Genomic DNA, 8,849 nt, shown 5'->3' with positions numbered 1-8,849 from the left:
GATCAAATATATCCAATACTATTTTGATTAATAATAATTGAGCCCTCTTCCATGTGAAATTTCTCGGGTTCTTACCAGGAATATATAGGTCCACCAACTAAGTTTCATTCGACAGATCTGGGTTTGGAGCAAACAATTGATGCTTAGTAGATAATTTTCATTTTACTATTAAACTGGCGTTATGTATATTCTAGTTTAGTTTCAGGTTTTATTATTCTCTTAAAAAATAAAAGACCCACATGCGGATATTCCCATTTTAATGAAATTTGTTGCTGTTTATAATAAGTAATAGTGATCCTCTTCGATAGCATTTTTTTCATTGGTTTAGGTTTTTTCAAATAACTTAAAACTAGGAACGGAAGAAAGTTTCAAAGAGATCAAAAACATAAGAAATAATATTGTAATAAGAAAATACAGTCTTGATTTTGGTTTATAAAAAAGTGAGGTGAGGTGATTTTAGTTTAGCGTCACGTTCAGCAGCGAGGCTATATGAGATGTGGACCTACTGATTAACGTGGAATCCGAACCACATGAGCTCCCGCCGGGAATTGAATTCGGGTCTCCCACGCCAAAGGCGCGTACGCTAATCGCTTAGCCACGTTATAAAAAATTGTTATTAAATTTTCCTATGATCTTCTCAGAAAATGAAGATATTTTTAATGTCGTTCATATTGACTATGTGTTGTATTAATGCATGTATTTAAAATTGTATAAGTATGCATTTGAGCAATATTGAATTTTGTTAAAAGTGTAGAATGTGTTAAGAACAAACGCTTTCTCCAAAGTGTATGTCGTCTCTTATGGGTATTCATAATATTAATTAACAATGTTGAAAATTGCCGTGACTATTAGTGCACAAAATGAACTAGTGCTAGTACAGAATAGTAAAATTTTTGCATGAAAATTGAAAAGAAAAAGAATGGTTTGAAGCATCTACTTGGTATAAAATTACAAACCATTCCTCAATAAAACTGAGTTACAGAATTTAATTCACCTTATTAGGAGTCGTAATGCTTTAATTTCTTACTTAATTTCAAGTAGCATGTATTTGTTGTGATGTATCTTAATTACAATAGATGTTTTGATCTTTCTCTCTAATTTTGTAAATCATCCATTTTTACTATATTTGATTATGAATATTGTGATTGTCATGAATGTTATTCAAGTAACGTGAAGTCATGATATTTACTTTCGCTTGCACTAACGATACTTTTATGCTTATAACAGAACGATAAACTTTTGGGGGGGGGGGAATGTACTACCATGAGCAAAATAAATGACGCGTCTCTTTATTTTGAAGTTTTTTGAAAATATCTCCGTTTTCTTTATATGTTCGAAATTTCGGAAAGTTTCCCCAGCAGGAAACGTTAATAACAAGCCCGTTTTAAATATTTGTGTTAGATATTAGCTTAAAATAAATAAATTAGAAGCGAAAAACATTAAATCGACTGAAATTACGGGAATTACCAACTCTGCTAAAGTGGGAAATTTTCAAGAACGCGAGGGAATTCTGCAGTTCAACACGAAGCAGCGACATCTATGTCATTGAGAGAAATGTGGATTAATTCTACAAACGAAACTTTTAACGAAACATTTCTAATATGTCTTATTACGTGCATTATCTGCAAACTCCAAATATATGAATCTATACTAAGTATTAACGTATAGATAGAGCATATAGTGGAAATTGCCTATGGAAAAGGACGAATTGGTAGCACGATCGTAATGAAAAATCATCTTTACCGTATAACATGTTCAATTTGTGTAAGAAAACAAATAGCTCAGTTAGTTAAAGCAACGAGTCTGTATGCCGAAGGTAGCTGGTTCGAATCCTCACAGAGGTGCAACTGTCATTTTTATTACTGTGGTTATTTTATTTATTTTTTATGTGGGAAAGAATCAAATTGTAACATATGTGTAAAACTCATGACGATACCAAAAAAAAAAAAAAAAAGAAAAAAATGTTGTCGCACTTGCATTAGTGTCCCTAAGTTTTGTTTGTAAACAGTTACGTAATTATTTTCCCTGTGCTCACTGCTCACAATATGCTCGCTGGTGCATAATGAATGTTTCCCAGTAAAAGCTAATTCTAATTTGGAGATTTTTATAAAGTTTCACAATGTTTATCATTAAATAGTCTTCTATCTACTTGTTTGGACACTTTGATACCAGATTTCCCTATTAAATGTTTAATTTTCAGTAGATGTTTCATTACGGAAAAGTTTTACAGTGTATTTGTCTTGAATTGAAATTGTTTTGAATTTACCCCACGAGGTAAGTAGCCCGGAGGAGGAGAACTGAAGTAGCTGATATTCTACGTAAAAGCAACCAATTTTAGATTGATGACGCTTCTTACCTTCAGCACATAATCTTTACGTTAGAGAGTCAGAGAGAAAAATCCTTTTTTTCCCCTCCCCTTTGACCACTCATCTTAAAGCTCTACATGTAATGATTCGTGTCACATAATTTCGTCTCTCCAAAGATATTCATATAATAATAATTATTATTATTATTATTGGCGTAAATGGCGCCCCCACAACCCTGTGGCGTGGGGACCGCACAAGCTGCAAAGTCAAAAAATATATAGAAAGTACGCAGGGACGAACCAGGCCAAATTTTCACCTGGGCAAAGTGACTTTATGGCGCCCTCCCCCCTAGTATTAGCCTATATTTTACATTTTATCCTAGTGTTTTTAATAGTTTAAACCCATTTTTTCAAAAAGACATTCATTACCTAGGAAAACTTCACAAAAAATATGGCCTGCTATAAACAATACGAACAACGCCCCCCCCCTCCAGCTTGGTCTAGTGGCTAGCATGCCTGCCTTCTGTGGTCCCGGGTCCAATTCCCGGTGGGTTACTGTTGAACGATAAACGTGGTTCGGATTTCACTATAATCAGTATCCACATCTCCTTTGGCCATTAAGGCATAACTGTGGAACGCTAAACTCAAGCAAAGAAACAAACAATACTTACTCCCCCTCCACTCTTTATTCTACATGCCATCTCTCAATTTGTCGATACAGTCCCCTTAGTGCTATGAAACTCTTCTTCCATGGTGAAATGGAAAAAGATTATGTAATTGCCGCTACTTTACAAGAATATAAACCAAAAAAGTCAGTAGGAAACACATTATAAAATTTACTTTTTGAGGCTCGTTTTGGCGTCCCTCTGACTCTTGCCCCGCCCAAGGTCCGGCCATGAAAGTATGGACGCATAACTAAGGGCTGCGGACGTGAGGTTAACCTTCATGTTATGCGACTGGTGTTTGAAATGTTCAGTAACTGATGGGTTAGTAAAATAATTTCGACAGTTACTGATATTTAAAGTTTAGCTAAGACAAAGTTACCTAACCAAATACATTTGATATCGCGATGTTACAATTTGATTTTTCCTCACATAAAAAAAGAGAAAAACAATAGTAAAAAAAACTCTTACTCGTATTAGGCTCCAACTAACAACCTAATTCGTACAGACTAGTTGCTCTGACCAACTGAGTTTCGATTTCTTACGCGAAAGAAGTCTGTTATATTACGAGGCATGCTTTTCATTATGATCGTGCTGTTAATTTATTCTTTCGATAGGTAATTTCCACTCTTTGCTTTACCTATATAAATAAATGTATGGATTCATATATAAAGTGTCTTTGGGTAATATGTGAAATAATTTCGCGACATATATACTTGCTTAAATGTATTGTATGCTATGATTTGCCCTGATTGTCTGTTGATATGGTGGTTGGAAAACACACGTCAAAACTGTTCGAAGTAATACGAACACAGCTTAAGAACAGGGACTGAACTGAATCACCACTCGATTGACCTTGAGGGCAAAAAACACCAAAGGGTAGCTATAACGAAAGTTCAGCATGCATTTCTGTGGAGCTCTGTTCAGTATCACCGTTCTCTGGCAAACACGTTTGTTCTTAGGAGTATATATTACAAACCTAACCTTTCGATACAGCGCAATTGCAGAGAACCAAAGTAAAGGAATTCTTGCCCTTGTTAAGTTGGGGTACCACCATGTGCAATAAAAAATATCGCGTCTCCTTGAAGTGATACTTTATCGAAAATAACTCGTTTTCCTTTATATATTCGAAGTTTCTGAGGGTTTCAAAATGAGGAAACATTACTGAAAAACAAGGACGCATTTAGGGGTGGGTTCAGGGGGTCCAGACCCCCTCTGAAATCCCAACTTTTCTGTAAATTTAACCTAATTTTGGGGGTTATTTTTTTAAAAAAAATATTATAATTTATCCTAATATTGAAGTCGGACCCCCAGATAACTTTGGACCCCTCCCGAAATAAATTCCTGCATACGTGCTTGCTGACAAAGATATTTTCAATATATTCGTTAAATAATAAAGTAAAATAACTAAATTAGGAGCAAAAAGCTTCAACACGGTCCAACTTTTGTCCACTGCCAATATTATTAGAAGGTATATTAATAACAAAAACTTATAGTCAATGCTTAACCTTGGAACTTCATCCCGAACACAAGCATATTTTCGAAACACACTAAGGCCTAGCCAGAAAGCATTGTAAGCAAGTTACGTTTGGCAACATCGCACGGAAACAAATGAATGCTGAATTGCATTGTAACCCGTTTCTACTACTATTTTTATTACTAACTTCGCTATGGATCTGTGGAACTGTATAGTACAACTTATTTTAACGAAAATTAAAAAAAAATAATTGTTAAATCACTTTTTGAATATTATTTTAAATCTTTTTTTTTTTAACGAAAGAAGTGTTATAAACTTTTTAAAAAAATAATCGTCCCTAGTCAGGATTTGAACCCACGCCAAAACCAATCTTGATTACTAGCATGCTGCGCTAGCTGACTCAGCTACGAGAGCCGACAGCGTTTATCGTTTATTTTGTGCTATATTCACGTCATGATTCGTGATGTCACCAACAGGATCACGATATAGACGTCATTATTTTTCCTACATTGCAGAGTCCCCCGAGAATTGATCATTGTCTACTCGGACTGGAATTGTCATTTGGAACAAACACTTGAATATGAAGCCAAAAGTTCCTTTAAAATAGACGAAAACTTCGAAAGTTTTAAGAATTTTAATATTTTTGCCTTTTCCCATAAGGGGGTCATAGCCTCTACACCGAAAAGCCCCCCAAGATTTGATCATTGACCACTCGGACTGAAATTCTCACTTGAAACCAAAACTTTAATATGAAGTAAAAAATTTAACTTTTACATCAATTTGAACTGACTGGATTCCGGTTAACCACACCATTATGTTTAGTTTAGTTAAGTGGTAATTTGTGACAGCTTCATATCAACAAAAGAATCCTTCACTTCACCGCTTCCCCCCCACTCAGGAATCCGTGCTGGATCAGCCACTAGAATCAATAGACACTTTTCCTATTCTTTTTGTTACCCTTGGTTGTGTAGGAGCTCCCTCGAACAAATAAAGAAGCGGTAATATTACAATCAAGGGGAGCTATGTATTAGGTATCTCTTTAGTTACTTACCCCTAACCGCACAGGGTTATCTTCAGTAGAATTAAAAATGCTACGTGATATTCCAATCATGAACGGGGAGAGGGTGATATAAATATATTTTCTTATTCATTTTGTCTGCCCTGCTTATCAGAAATTACGTAACGTTGTCCCTGTTTGTCAGTAACGTTTAGTGCTGTCGAAATCGGTTTTTGAAAAAACCGAAAACCGGTTTTTGAAAAAAGTGAAATTTCATAAAACCGAAATGTCGGTTTTGAAAACCGCTTTTGCGGTTTCGGTTTTCAAAACCGCATTTGCGGTTTCGGTTTTGAAAACCGCTTTTGCGGTTTCGGTTTTGAAAACCGCATTTGCGGTTTCGGTTTTGAAAACCGCTTTTGCGGTTTCGGTTTTCAAAACCGCATTTGCGGTTTCGGTTTTGAAAACCGCATTTGCGGTTTCGGTTTTGAAAACCGCTTTTGCGGTTTCGGTTTTGAAAACCGCATTTGCGGTTTCGGTTTTGAAAACCGCTTTTGCGGTTTCGGTTTTCAAAACCGCATTTGCGGTTTCGGTTTTGAAAACCGTATTGCGGTTTTCGGTTTTCAGAAAATTGGTTTTCTGAAAAACCGAAAACCGCAAATGTCACACTAATATCAAGTAACGACGAGAAAACAGCTAAGAATCTTTCCCCACTCCGGCTCACAGTTGCCAGATGGAGGGAAATTTCCCTCGGCGTAGGGAAAAAAATGATCAAAATTTGCAGAAGGAAAAGAAGGTATTTTTTCTTAAAATGTCTTAAAGTGTAGGAAAATTCTTGGTGAATATACTTTTACAATTGGCAGAATAAAAAAAATAAGTTGCAATTTCTCAAAGAGGCACGGCTATCGTTATTGGAAAGTAAAAAGATACAGAATAAAATATGATCGGTGTTTCCTTCACGTATAAACTACTGCAGGTGTCTGGGACTTGCGATAAGAAGCCAGTCAACACATGCAAAACCACAACATTCACATTTATCGGAGTGGGAACAAATCAACAATAAAATTGTGTATTGAGATAGAGATTTTTTCTTCCTTTTCTCTTTCTTTTTTTATTAAGAAAGGGAGGTGGTACCTTTTTGTTAACAAAAGAAAGAGTGGCAGTACTATTTTTAAAACAAGGGGAAAGAGTAATAATAATATAAAAGATGTCAGTCTAAGTGGATGATATTTCAAATTGAATTTCATGAGTTGCATGTGTAGTGATCTTAAATAGGGATATACCTTATTTCTATTGAGCTTAGTGTTGGCTTATTACCCTATTTTAGCGGGTACCACCCGATTTTCAGGTTCTATATTCGTCTCCCGCTTAAACATATCTTAATCACGAAAAACCACCCGCTTTTTGGGATTGGAGAAAAATCTAAGAGGACTTAGTTGATAAAGTGTTGGTATGGTATATTCAACGTAAACCACTACATCTCTGACAATCTCAATCGCGATTGAGTTAAATTTGGACTCGCGCTCAGGCTCAGGCTCTGGGCTATCTGAGCAGTGCACGTGTGCAGAATTATTTGCTAATAAGAGATCTGCTCTAATGCACAATGGTTTTCTTTGTGTAGTTCATGTGTTTTTAATGAAATGTATTGGAGGTTCTATACGAATGAATATTCGTTTGTAGATGTTGTAACAAACATACTTGAATTATTCATGCCTTCACAAGCTACAAAGAATGCCGAACGACAATTCCAAGACTCTTATAGAAGCGAATTTACGTTTCTTAGCCAGGGCAGAACTCAGTTTGAAGCAAAATGTACACTCTGGAAAACTGTTTCGTTTGAAACGTAGGATGCAGGGAAGCAAATTGGACCTCCCCTGATTTTTATATATTTTGTAAATTAGACCACGAGGAACAAGAATCTGAAGGAAATTTGACATTCCGAGTTTCGGAACTCGAGATATTCGAACATAAAGTGACCACGGAAGTAAACCGGACTCCACCTGATTTTTATATATTTTGTAAACTGGAACACGAAGCTGAAGTAGTTTTGACATTCCGACCTCCGGAACTCGAGATATTAAAACTTAAAGTTTAATATAGACGCTATCTATCTATATGAAAAAACACAATATTCTCTATACGAAACATATTATGTCCTGTGAGATATATAAAGATAACCAAGAAAGTTCTGTCGCTTTTTGTGGAGGTCTATATTCAATTGACCCTCATACCGTGAGTTGAGTGCGAATGGAGATAAGGCGAAGGTCAGTTCTTGGTATGGGTATATCCAACATTCTACCTGGTTGTGGCAGTTCAGTTACATCGTGAACTTGTGTAAGGACGGAGTGAATATGGAACCTCCACAGAGCATCATAAGGGCGTGTATGCTGTACGAGTTCAAACTTGGATCAAACGCCACTGCAGCGGGGCGGAAGATACCTCAGGCCTTTCGTGAGGGTGCCGAACAGTGGACAGACATGTGAGGAACTGGGGCTAACATTCAATGTTAATGGAGAAACCATTCTCCAGCACCTCCATCAATTTGGGAAGCACTACAAGTTGGGTCTATGTGTCCCAGATGATTTGTCTCCGGGCCAGAAGGCTACGCGTGCAGACACCTGTGATTCTTTGCTGTCTCGTCTGAGGAAGGAGCCATTTCTGGACAGGATGTTGACATGTGTTGAGAAGTGGGTCCTGTACGAAGCTCCACGGCGTCATCATCATTGGTTAAAATCCCACGAACCGGTTCCAAAACAGCTTAAATCAGCAATGCAGCAGAAAGTCCTCCTGTATGTTTGGTGGACTGCTCACGACATCGTGCATCGGGAACTGCTACCGGGTGGTCAGAGCAGAACATCAATGCAACTGTGTACTGTCAGCAGTTGAGCCGTGTTCAAGAAAAACTCAAAACCCTGGAGCCAGCAATTCTCAATCGCTAAGGGGTTCCCTCGTTACGGAACAACGCTATGCCCCACATAGCTAGAATGAGCCGGGACACTATCCTACGCTTTGGATGGGAAACACTATTGCATCCGCCATACTGTCCGGACATTGTACCGTCCTGTTATCACCTGTTCCTTTCCTTGGACACTCACTTTAAAGGACTCCAGTTCAACTCCGTAGTAGAGGTGCTAAATGCACTTGATACCTTCTTCGCTTCACGGCAAACCAAGTTCTACCGCGAAGGAATCCATGCCCAACCCGAACGTAGGCAGAAGGTCATTGATACTGATGGGTACTATTTTTGATCTTCCAGGTACGTCTTAGGTGACATATCGATGCTCTAAGTGATAGGTCAAAAAGCGACAGAACTTTCTTCGTTACTTTTATACATATTACATAAAACTACTGTATAAGTTCTAGTATCTCGAGTTCGGGAATTCGGAATGTCAAAATTTCTTCAGATTCGCG

Source organism: Thermobia domestica, chromosome 9 (genome assembly GCF_964235325.1).
Source record: "Thermobia domestica chromosome 9, izTheDome1.hap1.1, whole genome shotgun sequence".
In the NCBI taxonomy this organism is placed as follows: Eukaryota; Metazoa; Arthropoda; class Insecta; order Zygentoma; family Lepismatidae; genus Thermobia; species Thermobia domestica.
Note: the sequence above shows the minus strand (reverse complement) of the source record.